Here is a 20375-nt window from a genome sequence, read left to right on the forward strand (position 1 = left end):
TTTGTACATAGGGGCAGTATTATAGTAGTTATATTCCTGTACACAGGGTGCAGTATTATAGTAGTTATATTCTTGTACATAGGAGCAGTATTATAGTAGTTATATACTTGTACATAGGGAGCAGTATTATAGTAGTTATATTCTTGTACATAGGGGCAGTATTATAGTAGTTATATTCTTGTACATAGGGAGCAGTATTATAGTAGTTATATTTTTGTACATAGGAGCAGTATTATAGTAGTTATATTCTTGTACATAGGGGGCAGTATTATAGTAGTTATATTCTTGTACATAGGGGCAGTATTATAGCAGTTATATTCTTGTACATAGGGGTAGTATTATAGTAGTTATATTCTTGTACATAGGGGGCAGTATTAAATAGAAATAAAATAAAACATATCCAAACATAGGTAAATATCTAGAAAGTGGCATTATTATATAAATATCAGAAATTCCATCCTGCGTTTGGTTTGCTATTATATAATCCTTATGAAGAAGTAACGTATACTGTGAATGAGGCTGTTACACTGTAACCTTTGTAAGATATACGGGGGTCCTGAGGTTGCAGTGTTCCTGTCTTCTTACTAGCACATGGTAGGTGGGGGCCCTATTATAAGTTTTGCTCTGGGGCCCAGACGCTCAGGTTAAACCTCTGCTCTCACATTTCCGATTAGACTATTGATTCCGGACCCTTTTTAAGTTGAAATCTCAAGGTAGACACAAAAAAAAAAATCCTCCTTTGAAGATGAGATAACTTCTGCTCTTCCCACTTCACTCCCTGGAGGCCACAAAGAGCTAAAACACCGGCATTAATTAGGCTCAGAAGGATAACATGTCTTTCCTAGAAGAAAAAAACCCTGGTAAATTGCAATCTCCGTGTACCTGTTCCATTGGCATTAACCCTTCATTACCAGCAATATGCTAATTAGTTTCCAGTTGCGTCAATTATTCATAACGTTTTCTGTAAATGACATTTTACAAAATTCTGATTACTTCGGCAATAATAAATGGAGCTGCCGGGAACGTTCATCTGGTGGCCACAGTCCTGTGGCCATGGGAAAAACGGGTAAGAAACCCCTCGTTCTGGCTATCCCTGGGGGTCCCAGCTAACAAATATCACATATCAGCTGGATATTAATTTTTGTAGGTTGGAATACCCCTTTTTTAGTACATTTTTGAGACGTTTACTGGGAAACGCACAGCACAAAGTAGAAAATGTTTTGTAAAGTATTTTTATATTCCAGCCCTGATTAATATAAAAGGCTTAAAGGGGCTGTCCACTTTTGGGAACTTTTTTTTTTTTTTCTTTTGAAAGCATGTATTTTGGGCTAAAAATCATTTTTGCAATTGGGTTTGATTAACAGTTTTGCACCGTTTTTTTTAATCAGGCTCTTTGTTTCTCTACACATTTGATTATTATTTGATCTGTGAATCATCTGGAAGAAGCTCAGAAAAATAGGGTTAAAAATTCTCCTTTGAGCTTAGCAGGAAGATAAGCTCACTGACAGATTCTCAGTTAACTCATTCTGCAGCCAGTAATAGCGGCAAAGCAGAGGTTAAAGAAGGCAAATGGTGCAAAATATAAAAATGAATTTCAGCCTAAAAAATATGAATTTAAGTAAAAGTGGACAATCCCCTTTAACTGCTGAGAAGGGAAAACAAAGAGCTCATTAAATCCTAGTTAAAAGTGAAAATGTCACCGTTTCTTTCCCCAGCAGGTCACCTCTGTTGTCAGAGGACTGAGCCTGTAACAAGCTGTCGATCTGCTTGGTCAACACTGCAAATAAAGAAAAAAAAAGCTGGCACTGCGCCCATATGTGCCGGACGAGGGCTGTTGGCATTACAGTCAGTGTGTGCCAGGAATGCAGTCAAGAAACTTGCTAATGCTCTATGCTATTCTGCGTGTGTTAAAGGGATTGTCAAGGATAAGAATAAAGGTTCTGCTCTTGTTCAAAAACAGCGCCACTCTTGTACATAGGCCATTTCTAGTAGTGCAATGGTGTTTTCAGATGGTGCTGGGATTTCCCGCTGTGAAGGAGAGAGAAAGAGCTGCAACTTTCATTGTCCAGCTGTTTATATTTATTTATTTTTTAGGAAATAATGCCTCAAACCACAATAAAATTACTTCCATTGTTCGTGCCGAACTAAGGCGGGAGTAAGCATTTAAAGGAACAGTACGTACAAAATATTGACATAAAAAACCATCGACTGTCATATTTATCCTTTAGATCTTTTGTTATTTCTGCACTTTTCAATGTAAATTATATATATTTTTTCTTATTTATGTGATGGAAATGATAGTTGCCTCTCTCTCACCGGGTGCAGTTACTATGGAAATTCCTGTTTGTCTTTGGTCACTTTTACCCGTAGCGGAATTCCTATAAATAAATGGAGATTTGAGCAGAGATGACGAGATGAAAGCTTCATCTGTCACTTGTCACAGCTGTCACCGGCAGCGATGCTCACTGAGAGGTTGCACCATTGACCGTAATTTGCACCAGTTGTTCGAGTCTGCGGCGGCCCTCATTAGAGAAAACATCATAGTCGAATTATATTTGGAGAATTCCTGAACAATTTTTCATATGATTCAAATTGAATTTTTCAGATTAAACAAATCGATTCATCACAAATTGAAATGGTCACAAAAAGTTGTTTGTCCTCTGAGGTCTCACCAGGCTCCCAAGCACATTAATTAATGGATGAGAAGGAAGGAGTTAAAAAAAAAAAAAAGATTATCTTCACCCATCCTAGGCGAACCTGTCACTCGCCATAAATATGTAATTTTTTTTCCCCAGGTGTAAATGTCACTGTTCTCCTGAATCCGGAGATGATTTTCTTTTCTTCCTGCTCTTCTCCGTCCCTGAGATATGGCTCCTTCTTACTTGCATAGAAATCTTGTCTTTTTAGCCAAGTGGGCATGATCTTCAAGAAGACGCCCACAAAGCGTTGATGACCACGCCCTCTTTGCCTTAAAAAACCCTAGATTTATCGTCAGAGATGAGGAGTCATACAGTGGGTACGGAAAGTCTTCAGACCCCTTTAAATTTTTCACTTTTCATTGCAGCCATTTGGTAAATTCTAAAAAGTTCATTTTTTTCTCATTAATGTACACTCTGCACCCCATCTGGACTGAAAAAAAACAGAAATGTAGAAATTTTTGCAAGTTCATTAAAACAGAAAAACTGAAATATCACATGGTCATAAGTATTCAGACCCTTTGCTCAGTATTGAGTAGAAGCACCCTTTTGAGCTAGTACAGCCATGAGTCTTCTTGGGAAAGATGCAACAAGTTTTTCACACCTGGATTTGGGGATCCTCCGCCATTCTTCCTTGCAGATCCTCTCCAGTTCCGTCAGGTTGGATGGTGAACGTTGGTGGACAGCCATTTTCAGGTCTCTCCAGAGACGCTCAATTGGGTTTAGGTCAGGGCTCTGGCTGGGCCGGTCAAGAATGGTCACAGAGTTGTTCTGAAGCCACTCCTTTGTTATTTTAGCTGTGTGCTTAGGGTCATTGTCTTGTTGGAAGGTGAACCTTCGGCCAAGTCTGAGGTCCAGAGCACTCTGGAAGAGATTTTCATCCAGGATATCTCTGTACTTTGCCGCATTCATGTTTCCTTCAATTGCAACCAGTTGTCCTGTCCCTGCAGCTGAAAAACACACCCATAGCATGATACTGCCACCACCATGTTTCACTGTTGGGATTGTATTGGGCAGGTGATGAGCAGTGCCTGTTTTTTTCCACACTTACCGCTTAGAATTATCACCAAAAAGTTCTATCCTCATCTCATCAGACCAGAGAATCTTATTTCTCATAGTCTGGGAGTCCTTCATGTGTTTTTGAGCAAACTCTATGCGGGCTTTCATATGTCGTGCACTGAGGAGAAGCTTCCTTCGGGCCACTCTGCCATAAACGCCCGACTGGTGGAGGGCTGCAGTGATAGTTGACTTTGTGGAACTTTCTCCCATCTCCCTACTGCATCTCTGGAGCTCAGCCACAGTGATCTTGGGGTTCTTCTTTACCTCTCTCACCAAGGCTCTTCTCCCACGATTGCTCAGTTTGGCTGGACAGCCAGGTCTAGGAAGACTTCTGGTGGTCCCAAACTTCTTCCATTTAAGGATTATGGAGGCTACTGTGCTTATGCAGAAATTCTTTTGTAACCTTAGCCAGATCTGTGCCTTGCCACAATTCTGTCTCTGAGCTCCTTGGGCAGTTCCTTTGAGCTCATGATTCTCATTTGGTCTGACATGCACTGTGAGCTGTGAGGTCTTATATAGACAGGTGTGTGCCTTTTCAAATCAAGTCCTATCAGTTTAATTAAACACAGCCGGACTCCAATGAAGGAGTAGAACCATCTCAAGGAGGATCACAAGGAAATGGACAGCATGTGACTTAAATATGAGTGTCTGAGCAAAGGGTCTGAATACTTATGACCATGTGATAGTTCAGTTTGTCTTTTTTAATAAGAGTGAAAAATGTAAAGGGGTCTGAATACTTTCCGTACCCACTGTATCTCAGGAACGGAGAGGCACAGGAATAAAAGGAAAACATCGCCGGATTCGGGAGAACAGTGACATTTACACCAGGGGGAAAAAAATCTAATTTATGGCAAGTGAACCTGCCATAAGTTACATCTCTGGGTATAAGATGCAATAACGGGTGCCCCAATTATTACACTACAACCTTTTACAAAACTTCTGGGATTATTATTCATTTCCTATCGAACAGTAAGAGAAATCCATTCCTCAGATTGTGGAATGAAATCTCATCAGGGATGTTGGGATTTCTGCCTGTTTCAATGGAAGAATCACTAACCAGGCTCCATGGTTACAGATTCCCTTTGCGGCTGCTGATAATAAGGACTTGACACTCGTCGTCTTACCCTGTCTCGGGGAAGAAAAAAAAAGAGAAAAGAGAGATGTGTTGGGAACGGAGCATGAGACACTGATAATTCCCAGGTTCTAAATGTTATCGCTTGTAGCCCGGGTGCAGGTGCTGGGAAGACTCGGCGCCGCTACAGGAGGAAGTCGTGTTCCTCTACAGGAGCTGATTAAAAATGCAAAGGTTGTGATCCGCGCGGGGCGTCCGGACGCAGAACTCGTAAATCATCAGTGAGCGGCCAGCGCCATGTAAATACAGTGCTACCGCCAATGCCGGACTGTTGTGGGAATTTTCGATAATTACTGGAGATGAGCAAATCGATTTGCCATATTTTGGTCCAGGACTACGTCAATGGTCAATGGCCGCCAGATGGGAGCCATGCGAATCACCTCCGACCTGCCGGAGCCGAGGCACCTCTTCTGATGAGCCCAATGCAACGATGATATCTCACCTAAAGATTGGAAGAAAAGCCGGAGGAAATCGCTCATCTCTAAAAAAAAAATTACCTGCACTCCTGGAGGGGAATCGCCAAAAAGCCGCAGTGCAAAATGTCACTTAGAAGTGTCACACATTGTTCTACTGTCCTGATATGGCACAAAGGGAATTTTTGGGCTCCCTCTGGCTCCTTCGTCTGGGTGCGACTGCAGCTTTTAGACATTCCTAGTCCGTACACCCTATAAACATCATTGAGAAGGTCCTCCATTCAGAGTGACGTAATACATGTCCGCCATGCAATACCACATTTCTCCTGCAGAGGCCGCTATAGGAGAAATGGCGGAAGCTTTCTCTACCAACATCAGCTATTTACCCCTTCTAAAAAGGGAGATCCCTTTAAGGCTGAGTCAGTACTATTACATCAATGTGACCCCACAGCCATTGCAATGAATGACCGTGGAGCCTCTCTCCTATGGTTGACATTTTTAATTATTCTCATTATAAGACTGCGGTCACACTATCAGTATTCGGTCAGTATATTCTCTCCAGTATTTGTAAGCCCAAACTAGGAGTGGAACAATCAGAGGAAAAAGTCTAATAGAAACACATCACTACTTCTGGTTTTGGCTTACAAATACTGAGAGAAAATACTGACCAAATCCTGATCGTGTGAACATAGCCTATCCCACATAATACAGAAATATTTTCATATAGTGCTAAAATACTGCATATCCAGCTCATATAGTGCTGTAATAATAAGCAGTATTCAAATAATACCCCTTTAAAGAGGACCCATCACTTGCCATAATTGTAATTTTTCCCCCCTGGTGTAAATGCCGCTGTTCTCTTGAATCCGACGTTATTTTTCTTTTGTTTCTGCGCCTCTCCGATTCTGAGATATGGCCTCTTATTCCTTGCATATAAATCTGGTCTTTTTAGCCAAGGGGGAGTGATCATCAGCTCTTCTGTGGGCGTCTTCATGAGGACCATACCTACTTGGCTTAAAAAAAGACTGGATTTATATTCATGGAAGAGGAGGCCATATTTCGGGAACGGAGAGGAACAAGAACAAAAAAAACAACAACACCTGATTCAGGAGAACAGCGGCATTTATACCTGGGGTTAAAAAAAAAAACATTTATGGCAAAATACAGGTCCTCTTTAAAGAGCCAACACAATACTGCCATATAGATCATGGCGAATCAGAAGAACTATACTACATTTCTCTTTCCTCATGTGCAGGCATTGCAGGACCTTAGGTATCCATGGGTACAACCACTGATATAGCGATAGCTAGTTGGTCGTGGTCGTAACCATGGATACCTAAGGTCCTGCAATGCCTGCACAGGAGGAAAGAGATATGGCGAATCAGAAGAACTATACTACATTTCTAATTGGAGGTATTTGCTAATATTATTATTACTACACCTACTACATATAGGGATAGGATCTTGGAGATGGGAATCCTCCTTTAATTCCTAAATAAAGCCACCGTACACTGCTATTCTAATACTGGATGGTTATAGATTACTCCTAGCAACCCCGTCCTTTAGAAATGGGGTGTCCTAAGTGAGGCCCTAATAATGGGCTATGTAAGCGATTATAGGGTTCCTTTGCTACAAAATGTGGGGAAGGGTGGGCTAATGGATGTGCCGACCTTTTCTCCTCCTAGAAAGACCCTATAAGAAGATTTAGGGGGTGGGTTGGGGCTCAGTGATCTGTATATAAAGTCCTGGATAGAGGTATCCTGATCGCTGTACTATCCTAGGACTCCCGGGGCAGGATTGCATTATATTTTATTGGGTTTTTTTTTTGTTGTTTTTGTACTTTTTTTTTTTTTTTTTTTTTATAATTTTCTTGTGTTTATGGGGGAAAAACAAATGGTGTTAAAATAAAAGCGGACCCCTCCACTTGGCCGTGAAGAGGAGGTAAACGGAGACGTCATGTTCTTGTTTTGTGTATTCGGTCTTGAGAAATATCTTTTGATCTTTCAGGAATTAGAGATGACCTACTTTGGGTGCGCAGCGTGTTCCTTCCCTGCAAAGTTTGCGTTGTAAGATTCTTCATTAGCCGGTTTGCGATTTGTGAGAGATCCCATCTCCTGTCTGTCATTGTGCTCATTTACAGATAAGGTGCGGAGTCTCGCTTAACCCCTGAAAGCGGAAAGTAAAAACCGACAAAGATGGAGAGGAGAGAAAAAGAATGAAAAATGGCAGCTGAGTATTGCACATTTCTAGCCCGGGTGTCAATGGTTTCCAGCTTTTGTGAAACTACAACTCCCAGCAAACGCATTTCAGGATTTGGAGAGCTACAGGCTGCAAAAAATTACTAGTGTAGAACAGATTCATGGAAAGCTTAGCTACCACTGTTATTATGTCCTGAATTCCCAGGGATCTTATGCTTATCCATGTCATTCAATCAACAGGCAGAGCTGCAGTATAAAGCATGGGGGAAAATACAGCAACAGCCTCAAATGAGACATTGGTCAGCAGTGTCCGACTTCAATTATATCAGAATTCCAGTGAATGCCCTGAGCTTCACCAGCATATACATGTTCTCCAAAATTCCTATGACCCCTTAATGCACATGGGTCATTAAATGGATCTGGATGTACCTCCTGGGCATATTCACCGGGGTAGGAAATATAGTAATTACTATGAAGGCCGAAGAACTAAGGGAAAACCTCTTAGTGCTTCCTCCAAGTGTTTCAGCAAGCTTGTTGACTGTTTCCAATAACAAGCAGAATTGTGAATGCTGCTCTTGAGGCTTTGAATGCATGGCCTGAGAGCTGCAAGGCAATGTTTCTAATCTTAAGAGCTTTGCAAGTTTATCTTTGGTGGGTTAAGCTCATGTTAAAGGTAAGAGCCCATGTTGCCAAGAAAGTAGGATCATCTAAACATCTCACATAGTTTGGAGCTTCTTTTTTTTCTGTAAAACATAGATCCAAATCTCCTCCATATGCACAAAAATCAATTTTTTTTCTGCCACCACTAGAGGGAGCTTATGAGCTGACTGCATACTCTGTATATATTAATCTCCATGATAAATATTCTACATATAAATGCACCAAAATAAATGTTTAAATATAAAAATAACCCAGGATTGGTTACATATATATCCCACTATGTACAGTATCATAAACGGATGAGCATTTTACATTTTAGAAGCATTTATCCTTCATGAAACAAATTGCACTATTAGCCAAAATCCTAAACACATTACTTTCTAAAATTAGTAATAAGAGTTAAAAAGAGAGAGTTAGACTTAACAAAATAAAAAAAAGAAATGCTAAAAATAAATAAGTAAATGCACAAAATCAATTCTAAATAATAAAACTAGAATATAAATAATATAACTGTAAATAATCTAAAGAATTAAAAATAAGAATAATGAACTAAATGAAACAAAATGACTAAATTAATATAAATAACATAATAACATAAACACTATAAACAAAAAAAAAAATTCATTAAATAAAAAAATCTATAAACAAAATAAAGAAAAAAATAAACAGTTTGTTTAAACGGAGCCTATCATCAGGATTTCCCATTCTTCTTGTACAGAGCTCAAAAACCCCTGCATAACCAAGAAGATAACTGGTAATAAAAAAAAATCTGCTTACAGCCACCACTAGGTGGAGCTTTACAGCATAGTGCATACTATTTTTGTATCTTGTATGTTAATGGATGTATAAAAGGGGTATAGTGAAGCCAATCAAGTCTTACACCTGAAATATGAAGCAAGGGGACTACACATGTGCAGAAAAGCTCCTCACATTGCCATCAACAGGGTAGAAGGAATTGCTCATGTGCAGCCGTAATCCACATCAATTATAGGCGGTATGCACTGCTTGCGGACACAGCATTGTCGCCTAACATGGTCCAAAGACTGCCATCAGTCCACTCAGCATCGGTTATTATACAGTAAAGGACAGTCTTACAGGAGGGGGAAGGAAAGGAGATATATGGAAGTAGGTAAAGAGACTTAAAGGGGTTGTCCAGGCTTGACACATGGCCACTTGGTCTCGCCGCTGCCACTGGAGAATCCACACAGAGCTCTCTGCGCGCAATGTGGGGATTCATGAGTCTGCAGCCACAAAGAGTGACTGCAAACTTTTGTGAAAAACATGGAAACCCCTTTAATAGATGGTGGCAATGGTTTTCATGGGTCACACCTGCTGACAGGTTCCCCATAAAGATTAGTTAAGTCAGTTTTATCCAATTCGTTCAGACTTACTTATATCGTCTATTCTGCCATCACCCATATATCAATAAATACACCTGTATGCAGTTTGCTCTAGAGCTCCCCCTAGTGGTGACTGCAAGAAGAGAGAATTCTTTCATTATTATTATTTCTCTTTGGTGCTCTGTTAAATAAGTGGAAAAAAAAAATCCTATCCTGTAAAAAGACATTAGGAAATTATTTACCTAAAACTTAGATCTAATAAGGACGTTCACTTTAAGCCCTCTACATATACTTGTCTTGCAAACTCCCCCAGCATCCAGGATAAGATGAAATGAGCAATTATTAATGGATTGGCTCTAATTGGAGAGGAAAAAGCCGCCGGTGAGTTAAGGGCTTTCATAAAACAGCGAGACCCGTTTCGTTGACCCTTTTTCCTACGCGTTGGCCGTCATTGGGAGCAGGCAGGCATTTTAATCAGCCCCAATATGTCAAACATATAAATGTATGTAGACAGGCAGAATGTCACCTGCAAACCAGAGACAAAGAAGTAGGAGAGTGACAGACTATGGAGAAGAGGGGTAGGAATCGGCAGAACGAGCGCGTGGGAAGGAGCCGGCACTTATCTGTCAGCCTGTGAGCTCTCAATCACTGTCTATTAGCGCTCACTTGCCTCCATCCGTCACACGGAGCCATTGTCTCCACGTAGCGGCCCCTTCTCGGGGAGATCTGCGCAGACCCAGAAGTTGTTTTCTTAAAGAGGAATAATTATTATCAATGGAGCTCGGCACCAACCCCGGGTGCAGAGTAAAGCTGAGTTATGCTCCAATAAGGATCTCATTATGCCTTCATTTTTTATTGTTACCCCGTTCGCTGACAGCTCCATGTAATTGAATTCTCGTGTCATTTTCTTACCGTCCCTCATCAGCTGTTCTTATTTCGCCAGGCGGGGAAGACATACTCGTCTTAGGGTGGATTCAGGCTGCATTTATTATGGCCTTTTGCATGAGCAATGATCTAATAGGACCTGGCGCACCCAATGTGGACTAAGCGGTGGTCTTCCTGGGCTGCATTGGGCAGGTATATGTCCAGGATACCCTCATTTTGCTGTATGATACACCCCACTCTGCTGCACTACTCCATATAGGGGCATCCAGTAATAAAGGTCTATGTGCACCATATATATTGGCGATGGAGGCCACTGTGTGCCTATACGGTTGCACCCATCGGGGGCATCATATGGAAGTATACCCCCAACCGAGGCATGAAAGAGCTTTATCCAGGGTTAGATTAAATGTCTCACATGTATGGATGAGCAAAACGATTGAACTACCCTGGTCCGGCATTCAGCTCAGTCCTCCCTGATAGTCAGATCCGGAAAGTCTTTGTTTCAGCGCCGGCAATGGTCTGCCTGACATCTTGGAAATTTTATGCCCCAGCAACGTTGCGATATGATATCACCTAAGACCTACAAACTAGACTGGGGCCCAATGAGCGGCAGAGGCCGCCCTGTTCCAGCGGACCCGGAAGAACCAACTGGATGCCGGGTAGTTTAAATCTTATTGCTCATGTATACAGTACCAGTCAGAAGTCCGGACACACCTGTCCATGTAGTGGTTCTCTTTGTTTTTATTCGAATCTGCACATTGTGATTCAGACTGAAGGCAGCAAAACGGCCAAGGAAGGAAAAAGATGGAAACTAGGCTTAAAGAAACACATGCAAAACTGACCAGAATATGTGTTACACCTTAGATTTCTCATGGTCCCTCCCCTGATGACAGCATTACACCCCCTTGTCATTCTCTCATTCTCCGTCCTGAAGAAGCCCTGGAGGTGCTGAGCACTCTCCATCCAACTCATCCCAAAGCATCTCAGTTGAGTTGAAGTCAGGCGAATGTGGAGGCCATGTCCTCTAATGTAGCCTCTATCCCTCTCCTTCGTTACATAGCCTGGAAGTGTTTTGGGTCATTGTCCTGTTGTAGCACAAATCTTGTTCCCACTAAGTGCAGACCAGATGGGATGATATGTCGATGAAGAATACTGTGGTGGCCATGCTGGGTAATGTGCCTTGAATTTGAAAGAAATCCCCAACAGTGTCACTAGCAAAAATTCCCCCCACCATCACACTGCCCCTCTATGCTTTACGGTGGGCACCACAGATATAGGAGATATCCGCTCACCTTTTCTGCATCTCACAAACACAAGTTGGTTGGTACCAAAAATCTTACGTTCTGACTGATTCCACTGATCTACTGGCCAGTCCTTGTGTTGCTTGGCCCATTTAAGTTTCTTCTTGTTTGCGGTCCTCAGTAGTAGCTACGTTGCAGCAATTCGATTATAAAGTCCTTCTCTCACTACCTGACGTTGATGTTGATGTGTCTGCTACTTGATGTTCTCATTTATAAGGGCTGGTATCGGAGGAGCTGTCTGTTTGCTGTTTCTAAGGCTGGTAACTCTGATGAACTTATCCTCTGCAGCAGAGGTAATTCTTGGTCTTCCTTTCCAGGGGCAGTCCTCAAGAGAGCCAGTTTCATCATAGCAATTGGTGGTTTTCATGGCTACACTTGAGGTTACCTTCAAGGTTCTAGAAATTTTCTGGAATGAGAGACCTTCATGTCTAAAAAGTAATAATCTTTATTCAGTTGAGTATTTCTTGCCATATTCTGTCTTGGAACAGTTGTGCAATAGGACTCAACACTGTATGGAGCTGTGCAGCAATACTGCAATCACCAGGTGCCAATGCAAACTCCTCCTGAAGGTCGTTGATTCCACAAATGACCTTCAGGAAGTGCAGTATTCCACTAAATGAGGCATAGTTGTTCATTTGAAGTCATTCCAGTTAACCACATGATGTAGCTGCTGAAGAGCATGCCGAGGGGGTGTAAAAAGCTGTCATCAGAGTAAATGAGGGGCTACCTTGAGGAATCTAAGGTTTAACACATATTCTGCTTTGTTTCATACGTGTTTCTTTACTCCTCGTTTCCATGTGTTTTCTTTCCTTTATGGTTTTGCTGCCGTCAGTCTGTATCTACAATGTGCACATTGCATGTACAGCTGCAGAACCGGAAGGGATTAAACTATGATAAAACATTATACTCACGTGTCCTGCCGTCACAGATCCCCGCCCAGTCGAGTAGATTCACTCATGCGTCCTGTACCCACAGTCCCATAGACAATAAATGGAGTAGAGGCCGCGCATGCGATGTACTCTGCTATACCCCACAGTCCCATAGACAATGAATGGAGCAGTTGGGCACAGATCCGGCCACAGCTTCTTTCCAATAAGACATTTAAGAGCCCTGTTCTTGTGATTGGTGGTGGACCCAGCAGTCAGACCCCCAACGATCAGCAAAGGTTTCACCATTCAGTTTGCTTCCTCTCATACATGTGTGTAAATATTTTTGTCATCTGATTTCTGTGTGACGCATCAGCACTAAATAGTCTAAGTTGGTGAAATTAGAAAAATATAGGCAGAAATTAAATTTATGGGATCAAATAACTAAAAATTGGCATGTGCATATGTATTCACCCCTTTTGCTATGAAGCCCCTAAAAATTGCCTTCATAAGTCCCATGCATAGTGACAGGACGTCCCCCTGTGTGCAATGTAAGTGTCACATGTCTGTCACTATATACACTTTACCTTTTCTGAAAGGCTACAGAGGCTGCAACACCATTAGCAAGAGTCACCACTAACCAAACAACACCATGAAGACTAAGGAGATCTCCAAACAACACCATGAAGACCAAGGTGATCTCCAAACAACACCATGAAGACCAAGGTGATCTCCAAACAACACCATGAAGACCAAGGTGATCTCCAAACAACACCATGAAGACCAAGGTGATCTCCAAACAACACCATGAAGACCAAGGAGATCTCCAAACAACACCATGAAGAACAAGGAGATCTCCAAACAACACCATGAAGACCAAGGAGATCTCCAAACAACACCATGAAGACCAAGGAGATCTCCAAACAACACCATGAAGACCAAGGAGATCTCCAAACAACACCATGAAGACCAAGGAGATCTCCAAACAACACCATGAAGACCAAGGAGATCTCCAAACAACACCATGAAGATCAAGGAGATCTCCAAACAACACCATGAAGACCAAGGAGATCTCCAAACAACACCATGAAGACCAAGGAGATCTCCAAACAACACCATGAAGACCAAGGAGATCTCCAAACAACACCATGAAGACCAAGGAGATCTCCAAACAACACCATGAAGACCAAGGAGATCTCCAAACAACACCATGAAGACCAAGGAGATCTCCAAACAACACCATGAAGACCAAGGAGATCTCCAAACAAGTAAGGGATAAAGTTGTTGAGAAGTACAAGTCAGGGTTGGGTTATACAAAAAAATTAAAAAAATATCCCAATCTCTGCTGATTCCCCAGAGCACCATCAAATCCATTATCATCAAATGGAAAGAACATGGTACCACAACAAATCTGCTAAGAGAGGGCCGCCCACCAAAACTCTCAGCCTAGGAAAGGAGGGCATTAATCAGAGAGGAAATACAGAGACCAAAGGTAACCCTGAAGGAGCTGCAGAGTTCCCAAGCAGAGACTGGAGTATCTGTCCATATGACAACAATAAGCCGTATGCTCCATAGAGGTGGCTTTTATGGAAGAGTGGGCAGAAAAAAGTCTTTACTAACACACAAAAATTGTAAGGCTCGTTTTGAATTTGCCAAAAGACATATGGGAGACTTCTTAAATGTATGGAGGAAGGTGCTGTAGTCAGATGAGACCAAAATTGAACTTTTTGGCCATCAAGGTAAACGCTATATCTGGCACCAAACCAACACAGCTCATCACCCCAAGAACACCATCCCCATAGTGAAACGTGGTGGTGGCATCATCATGCTGTGGGGATGTTTTTTGGCAGCAGGGACAGGGAAAATGTTCCGAGTCGAGGGGAAGATGGATGGTGAGAAATACAGGGATATTCTTGAGCAAAACTTTTTTCAGTCTGTCAGTGATTTGAGACTGAGATGGAGGTTCACCCTCCAAGATAATGACCTAAAGCATACTGCTAAAGCAACACTCAAGTGATTTAAGGAGAAATTTGTAAATGTTTTGTAGTGGCCGAGTCAAAGCCCAGACCTTAATCCAACGGAGAATCTGTGGTCAGACTTGGAGATTGCTGTTCACCAGAGGAAACCAACTCGCATGAAGGAGCTGAAGCAGTTTTGCCTTGAGGAACGAGCGTCAAGATGTTGAAAACTCATAGAGACTTATCCAAAGCGACTTGCAGCTGTAATTGCTGCAAAAGGAGGCTCTACAAAGTACTGACTTTAGGGGGGTGAATAGTTCTGCACGCTGAAGTTCAGTTATTTTGTCCTATTTGTTTGCTACACAAGAGAAAACCAAATGTTCACAGTTGTCGGCATGTTCTTTTCATGAACTGATGCAAACCCTCAAAAAAAAACAAAAAAAAAAAAAACAGGTTCCAGGTTGTGAGGTAGCAAAACACGAAAAATACCAAGGGGTTGAATATTTTCTGAAGTCACTGTAGGTGATAACTTGTCAAGTTGGGAATAAGACTTTAAATGTGCAGAGATGGGTTGGGATAATGATTTTCCTTTGTCAGATTTGATATCTGAAGCGCACCACATTTTAATATACGAGACAATTATTGCACATTTTTAATATCGCAGATTTCTCTCGGATGAGAATTGCTCCGGGGAGTCATTATTTTTGAAGTTCTATTAAATAATTATCTCATTTTTTTTTATTCTCTAATTGTTTTCTCTCAAAAGTCTAAAACCTGATTGCCCGAAATACAAAGTACAAAGCCGTCCTTACAAGTCTGCGTCTAGTGCTGTCCACGGTGCTGAACCTGGCAAAAATACTCTGCTTATAAAGGGAAAGTGTCCTCAGAAAATCACTGCTGTTTAGTTCATGTTTTTATGTTCAATGGATTTTTTTTAATTTTGGTAATTTATATTTTTAATATCCTAATCTGTATTTAAAGAAAAGAAAAAAAAGGGACCAAATTAAATTCACATTTATATTAGCAGCAACAGACTGACTCAGACCCTCACTTTTGTATTAAAGAATCTAATGAGTTTATGAAAAGATCATTGTACAAGAGGAGGAGGAGGTGAGCTGTGATATCACCCATTGTGAATGGTGGATCCTGTGTTATCAGCTGTATACAGAGGTGTTATCAGTCATTGTACAGGAGGAGGAGGAGGTGAGCTGTGACATCCCCTATTGCAACTGGTGGGTCCTATGCTATCTACTCTATATAAAAGTGATATCAGTCATTGCACAGGAGGAGGAGGAGGTGAGCAGTAATATCAGCTATTGTGAATGTGAATACAGCTTTATCTACAGTATATAGACGTCATTTTACAGGAAGGGGAGGAGGTGTGCTGTGACCTCTATAGTGAATGGTGAACTCTGAGTTATAAGCTGTATATAGACGTGATATCAATCGTACAGGACGAGGAGAAGGTGAGCTGTGACATCACATATTGTGAATGGTGGATCCTGTGTTATCTACTGTATATAGAGGTGTTATCAGTCATTGTACAGGAGGAGGAGGTGAGCTGTGACATCCCGTATTGTGAATGGTGGATCCTGTGTCATCTACTGTATATAGAGGTGTTATCAGTCATTGTACAGGAGGAGGTGAGCTGTGACATCCCGTATTGTGAATGGTGGATCCTGTATTATCTACTGTATATAGGTGTTATCAGTCACTGTACAGGAGGAGGAGGTGAGCTGTGACATCCCGTATTGTGAATGGTGGATCCTGTATTATCTACTGTATATAGAGGTGTTATCAGTCACTGTACAGGAGGAGGAGGTGAGCTGTGACATCCCATATTGTGAATGGTGGATCCTGTATTTTCTACTGTATATAGAGGTGTTATCAGTCACTGTACAGGAGGAGGAGGTGAGCTGTGACATCCCGTATTGTGAATGGTGGATCCTGTGTTATCTACTGTATATAAAGGTGTTATCAGTCATTGTAGTTCAGTCTGTAATGATAATGCAACGTCTGAAAAGTCTTCAGGGAGTATGGGTTCAAAATAGCCCCTGTGGCTACTGTGGAAATTACAAGATTTCCATTTCCATCAGACGGTTCTGATTGCTCACTTGCTCTTTGAACATTGTTCTGAATTTGGCAGCTGACCATCTCTTGTATATGGAAAAGTCTTAGCTCTCTCCACAGCGGCAAATGAAAGACGGGCCGGGCATGGTGGATTACAACTGTTCACCTGATTTCCAGCGTCCGGCAATGACCTATCCTCTCTCCCCATAGGCAACATTCACATTCGGCCAAGTTGGTGGTGATTGTTTAAAAAAAAAAAAAAAAGAGGAAACCTCTGTGCTGATCATATGCACCATAATCAGATTGCAGGAGATTAAAGGAGGTCTGTGTTTCTCTTTTTTTTTTTTTTTTTCCTCCCACAAAACAGTGCCACCATTGAGCACAGGTTGTCTGTGTTATTACATCTCCATCCCATTCACTTCTATAGAGATGAGCTGCAATACTACATACAGCCTAGAAACAAAAGTGGTGCTGTTTCTGGAAGAATGCCGTGTTTTTCTCTATACTTTTGGAGTTTGCTTTCATGGTGTAGAATGAATAGAAAACTATGAGACAATTATTCTGCCTTTTACAACGTTTATTCTTTGCCAATCGGCCAGAAAGCCCAAGTTGGAGCTTTATACGGCCATGGAAATTGCTGTGTAACCCCACAGGGGATCCTTTATGGCTTTATTAGGTGTAAAACGCGTTGGACACGTGCCGCCTTCATGTTCTCTCTACCTGCGATTGGCTCGAAGCGGGGAACGCACAGTCTGAGGGCTGAACCTGATTTCTCTGCTGTAACACGGTGGGAACCTGGGAATAGAAATCTTCAGATAAGATTGATTCATTTCATACGTCCAAGACCCTTCTTATCAGGTTTTCCGCCCGTTGTAATACTTATACAGTCGGGGCATCTTCAGCGCCATTTCTCGTGTCTCCGGGATTGTTCTAATCTCCATCAAGTGTTACGTCTTGTGTACAATGCTTTCCATAGTTATGGCGGAACCCAGATGGAGCGATAATAGAACTGTAAATGGTTCATGAAACGCGTTTCATGCCAAAGATTATAAATCATTATTGACAGTATATGGACCCCTTGTACCCAATGACTGACCCAATATTCACCCCACGTTGTACAGTCACTATGAAAGGGCTATTTCTATCTTCCATCCACCTGGATAGGTGATAACTTGGGAATTGCCCGTAAAGGGGTTACTTCCACCTTCACAGATGATATAGTTGGATAGTGCTTGTACATACAAGTAAATTTGCAATTTACTGCTTATTAAAATTTTGAGCCGTTCTTGAGATATTAACACTTTTCTTTTGTTTGCAGCTCGTTGCCTTGGAGACCGACCACCGTTGCTAGACAGCAAAACATAAACAGTGCTCTCACAGGTTTTTTTTTTTTATTGAGCTTGTAAGGACTGTTTTAAGGCTAGCGAGAATCTCTGGAGTGCGCCATTACCTCCCAATCCCAGCCAGCTTCAGCACAGTGGTTACTATAGAGACAGCAGCGGTGGTCGGTCTCCTAGGCAACGAGCTGTAAACAAAAGAAAAGTGTTAATATCTCAAGAACGGCTACAAATTTTAAGAAGCAGTAAATTGCAAAAGTGCTTGTTTTTACAAGATCTATCCGACCACGTCCATCTGTGGGAGTGGGAGTAATCCCTTTAAGGGCAATTCCTAAGTTATCACCTATCCAGGATAATTTATAACTTGCAAGTCGGTGGGAAGTTGAGCTCTGGGACCCCAATTGATTCAGAGAATGCCTTTAAATGTTGCTATGTACGTGGATTACCATGCAGCAGGTCCCCTATGTTTAGCTGGCGGGCTAGAGAATCAGACAGCTGCTGCAGGCGCTACACAAATCACTGAGTAGATAAATTAACTATTTAACCGTGTAACTGATAACATTAGCGGAAAACCTATCAGCGCTGCAGAGGAGACGGTGCATGCAGCGCTCTCATTCATTCCAATTCAGCCCCTTTTGGGTTATTTTCTTTTCTTATATAATGGTTGCCAAGTTATTTGCCCTCCAAACGCGCGTTACAATAAGTCAAAACATTTTAGGAAAATTCTATGTAAAATTGCAAAAAAAAAAAATATTGCATTTATTTACAAATTTGCTGCACCGTCCTATTACCATCGCACCAATACAGAAAAAAATACAATGTATGGTCATTGGATATTCATTCATCAGAGAGAGAATTTGCTTCACTGAGTAGCAAAACTATGTAGGAGGTGAAATGAGACCCCATAAATTAAAGTTCTGGGACGCTGCACTGGTTTGGGAGCCAACAGCATTGTAATGAGGACACGGATCCAAAAAACGGAGTAGGTCTCAAGTGGGTGATGTTCCCGTGGTCTGACGTGAGAGGCCAAACAATGCAGACCGGGGTCCTGGCCGCACACAGATTGTCACAGAAGTGTGCACATCGGCAGAGGATGCCAACCGCAGCTGAAAAGATGAAGTTGATCATTCGGGTGGCCCCCGTGACTGTGCAGCCGCCTGTGCTCCATCCAGAGTCATTCACAGACGGTCGGCGTATTTTTCCCCCGTGCCAATGAGATCACAATGTATCTGCCAGGGACTGACTGCTGGGAAAGATTGCATGCTAAGCCCCGGCCTCACAAAAGCCGCCATTCACCCATCCTCGTATTCGCGCTCCTCAATAGCGTCTCCTGCGGAGAATCTATCGTCTGAACAATGCAGGGCGGCATTTCCATAAAATTACACAGAAGGTGATTTGTACGAAACGTCACCACGTGTGCAGCACTCATTTGTGCAAAGTAATCTTTTTTCTGCGCTACCCAAACATTTTCTCGGCATGGTGAGAACGCCACCCGCGGGTATCGGTGAGCGGCGGAGTAAATGTGTGTTTAAATAAAGGAATAAAACATTAACAAGAGGAAGTCGGTGCCAACTGGAGACCTGGCATTCAAGTGTTCCCTCCTATACAAGCCGCAATTAAAGAGGTTGTAGATTTAGATTAGAAAAACAGCGCCACTCTTGTCCATAGGTTGTGATTGGTATTGCAGGTCAGCTCTGTTCATTTCAATGGAGTGCAATGCCAGATACAACTAGAGTTGGTGTGAATATATTCAGATGTCCTATTCCATCGGCCGATAGTGGTCTATGGCTGCTGGAGGGGAGAGGGAGCACCACCTCTTACCTGGCGGCATCTGTGGCTCTTCTATTGATTAGGCGGTCAATCCCACAGCGCACTGTATTCTGCTATACTACAGCATTGCGCTTTATAATGAATTTAACTAACTCCTGTGAAGCCCAGCCAGATAGGAGCACAAGGAAGACAGCAACAGGGTCCTTTAGAGAAGTCCCCCGACTGCCAGGCAATCCCAGCGACTGCGTGACAGAGGACTTATGGGTGCCCAAATCAGAGATCCATGGGAATAGCAAAACTTAAATGCCGCTGTCAGTGATTAACACCTGCATTTAAGGGTTTGAACAGCAGCAATCAGAGCTAGCTCTAGTTGCTGCTGTTTTAGCCAGGTACTGGCTATGTAAAACAGCCAACACCTGCCAGGTATGGAGAGGGTTCCACTCGTGAGCCTACTCTACTTGTGAGCCGGCATCACTTGTGAGCCTGCCCCATTCCTGAGCCTGCCCCACTCCTGAGCCTGCCCCACTCCTGAGCCTGCCCCACTCCTGAGCCTGCCCCACTCCTGAGCCTGCCCCACTCCTGAGCCTGCCCCACTCCTGAGCCTGCCCACTCCTGAGCCTTCTCCACTCCTGAGCCTTCTCCACTCCTGAGCCTTCTCCACTCCTGAGCCTGCCCCACTCCTGAGCCTGC

General features: G+C 42.4%; 1 protein-coding gene and 1 long non-coding RNA gene across 6 annotated transcripts in view; one reads left to right on the plus strand and one right to left on the minus strand.

The window, feature by feature from the left end:
• Nucleotides 1–20375, plus strand: part of LOC141157496 (G-protein coupled receptor 22-like) — a 207592-nt gene that overhangs the window by 25193 nt on the left and 162024 nt on the right. The window lies entirely within an intron of this gene.
• LOC141157497 (uncharacterized) overlaps nt 1–20375 on the minus strand; it is a 270846-nt gene that overhangs the window by 22511 nt on the left and 227960 nt on the right. For 2 of the 4 annotated variants that reach the window (XR_012247798.1, XR_012247802.1), the window contains one exon: nt 17277–17373. The exons of the other annotated variants lie outside the window; for them this stretch is intronic. This is a non-coding gene — a long non-coding RNA (uncharacterized lncRNA). Of the gene's footprint in view, nt 1–17276; nt 17374–20375 lie in introns of those variants that run through there. 4 annotated transcript variants of the gene reach the window in all.

The sequence above is a fragment of the Phyllobates terribilis genome, unplaced genomic scaffold (genome assembly GCF_046119375.1).
Source record: "Phyllobates terribilis strain yellow unplaced genomic scaffold, ASM4611937v1 Scaffold_8__6_contigs__length_399053987, whole genome shotgun sequence".
Classification (NCBI taxonomy): Eukaryota; Metazoa; Chordata; class Amphibia; order Anura; family Dendrobatidae; genus Phyllobates; species Phyllobates terribilis.